Here is a 3,130-nt window from a genome sequence, read left to right on the forward strand (position 1 = left end):
ACTACCAGAAAGAGAATCCGTATTCATTTTTGAAAGGGAAGAAAAACTTGGTGATTTTGAGAAAGGCAGAGGAATGGGGCTAAGTGGAAAGCGCTTTCAGAGAGCAGCACAGGCATGGCAGTCTGAATGGCCTTGCGCAGTGCTGTAAAATTCAGTGACAATTCAGTAACTTTACAGCTTTTAGAAGAGGTCAGTCCTTTATTTTAGCATTTAACATATCCCACAAAAATTTTGAATTTCGCTCTCCCCACAACATTTAGCCAAAGTTGTACTGTAAGTTTTCTTCCTTTCTAGCAGGAACACATAGGAACTGAATAAATTCAAAATTATAGCCACAGACCTCCTTTTGTTGAAGTGCATCAGTCTCTTTAATGGTTTGAGAATAAAAAATACATAATGTTTATGAAAAAGTTTTAATTTACCAATTGCCCATGAAGTCAAAGATGTCACATTGGTCTTGTTTTATGTTCAGCATCTGGCTGCTCACTTGACATTGCAACTATTTTATGGAGATAGCTTTACACCACTTTTTATGTAATATTTACAAAAACAATACATTAGACCAGCCTTAATCTCCTTGATAACATGCATAAGATTTTGTTCTTTTGTTGCACTATTGTTGAGAAACCAAAGAAAAAGTCTGTACAAAGTCTGATTCGGAGCCTGCAGGATTCCTCGCTCAATTTCTCCAGTTGCTCATCACTCCTTGAACTTCCACTCCTGTCGACACATGGGACAATGCTGCTGTACCTGCTGGGAATTCAGCCACTTCAGGATACAGTGCATGTGGAAACAATGAGAGCACTGACCCCACACCAATGGACAGTCATCTCCTGGCACTTTACCTGAAACACAAACATCTCTAAGGGATTCTGTGAAACTTTTCCCAGCTGCAGATTGCCTCATGCTACTTTTTTTTTCCCCCCGCACAAAATTTAATTATCTGTACACATCAGAAAACCAGCATTTAGATCAAACGGTGTAATAAGCTTTTCAGTTTGGCTTCTTCAACCGAAAAAGTCTATTAAAAAAAGTTTTATACTTAAGTTAAAATAGGTGCCACGCAGAGACTACTTTCTAGTCAGAGTCCAACTTCAGTATTTCAAGAAAATATGTGAAATAAACTGAAATCTGCTTTCATATTACTGAATTGGAGGTTATTATTGGATTTTAATGAATTTAAGTATCTCCTCTTGAATGGTGTAGGAAGAAATCCCAGCAATTTTATGTTCTCCTTTACTATGCAGGTGTAGCTCATCCTTGTACCAGCATTCAAAGCGTTTTGTATTTAAGTTTAAATTGTGCACTGTTCAAATTACAATCTTGCAAGTTTTAGGAAAGGTGGTGAACGATGAGCACAAGAAACATTTACAACAACTTGTATTTATATAGCACCTTTAACGTAGTGAAACGTCCCAAGGTGCTTCACAGGTGTATTGAGAATTTGGGGTCTTAACAGCTGTAGGCACGGCTAACCAATAGTGGCGCGATTATAATCAGGGATGCTCAAGAGGTCAGAATTGGAAGAGCGCAGACGTCTTGGGCGGGGGTTGCAGGCCTGGAGGAGATTAGAGAGATGGGGAGGAGCAAGGCCACGGAGGGATTTGAAAACAAGGATGAGAATTTTAAAATCAAGGTGTTGCTTAGCCGAGATGCTTCCTGCGTGACTGGGCGTGGCACTAGCATCAGTGGAGAGGTTAGTGTTGAGCCACCCAAGCCCTTGCGGTCTGCGCCACAGGCTGGTAACAATGGTGGTATCCACAGACTTCCCACTTGCAGTGCAATGTTAATGCTCTGCTTCCCTTCCCCATCATGCCCATCTCCTCCTCACATCTTCCTCCCCATCTCCCTTACTCACAACCCCAACCCCCCTCTACCCTCCCACAAAAAATAGGAGCAAGAGTAGGCCAGTTGACCCTTTAAGCCTGTTCCGTCATTTAATATCATGGCTGAGCTGAGCATTGACCACCACGGACTCACCACCTCTCTGGACTCACACCCCCCGACCCCCACCCCCTCTCCGGACTCACACCTCTCTCCCTCCTCCCCCCCCCCCCCCCCCTCTCCAGACTCACTCCCCCCCAACACCCTCTCCAGACTCACCCACCCCCCCCCCCAAAACACCCTCTCCAGACTCACCCACCCCCCCAACCCCCTCTCCAGACTCACCCACCCCCCCAAACCCCTCTCCAGACTCACCCAGTCCCCCAACCCCCTCTCCAGACACTCCCCCCCCCCCTCCCAACCCCCTCTCCAGACACTCTTCCCCCCCCCTCCCCAGACACTCCCCCCCCCCCCCTCTCCAGACACTCTCCCCCCCTCTCCAGACTCACCCACCCCCCCCAAAGACCCTCTCCAGACTCACCCCCCCCAAAACACCCTCTCCAGACTCACCCACCCCCCCCAAAACTCCCTCTCCACTCACCCACCCCCCCAAAACACCCTCTCCAGACTCACCCACCCCCCCAAAACACCCTCTCCAGACTCACCCACCCCCCCAAAACACCCTCTCCAGACTCACCCACCCCCCCAAAACACCCTCTCCAGACTCATCCCCCCCCCCAAAACACCCTCTCCAGACACAACCCCCCCCACCCCCTCTCCAGACACCACCCCCCCACCCCCTCTCCAGACTCCCCCACCCAACTCCACACCCCCCCACACCCCCTCTCCAGACTCCACCCTCCCCACACCCTCTCCAGACTCCACTCTCCCCACACCCCCTCTCCAGACTCTTCCCCCACCCTCCCCACACTTTCCCACGGCCCCCACCACACCCTCTCTCCAGGCTCACCCACCCCCACACCCTCCCCAGACTCACCTCCCCCCCACACCCTCCCCAGACTCACCGCCCCTCCACACCCTCCCCAGACTCACCCTCCCCCCCCCACACCCTCTCCAGACTCACCCACCCCACCCACTCTCCGGACTCAACCCCCCCACCCCCTCTCCGGACTCACGCACCCCCCTCCCACACGCCCTCTCCAGATTCACATCCCCTCCTCCCCCTATACTCCCACCCCCCCCCGCCCCCTGCACTCACACCTCCTCACCTCTCCCCTGTACTCTCGATATACACCTCCTCTCCCCTCCCCTCCCCCCCCCCCCATACTCACACCTCCTCTCTCCC

General features: G+C 51.2%; 1 pseudogene; it reads right to left on the minus strand.

Moving 5' to 3' along the window:
* Positions 1 to 344: 344 nt before the first annotated feature.
* On the minus strand, positions 345 to 1,351 carry LOC139227151 (anaphase-promoting complex subunit 11 pseudogene; annotated as a pseudogene).
* Positions 1,352 to 3,130: the final 1,779 nt, after the last annotated feature.

Source organism: Pristiophorus japonicus, chromosome 16, assembly GCF_044704955.1.
Source record: "Pristiophorus japonicus isolate sPriJap1 chromosome 16, sPriJap1.hap1, whole genome shotgun sequence".
NCBI classification, from domain to species: Eukaryota; Metazoa; Chordata; class Chondrichthyes; family Pristiophoridae; genus Pristiophorus; species Pristiophorus japonicus.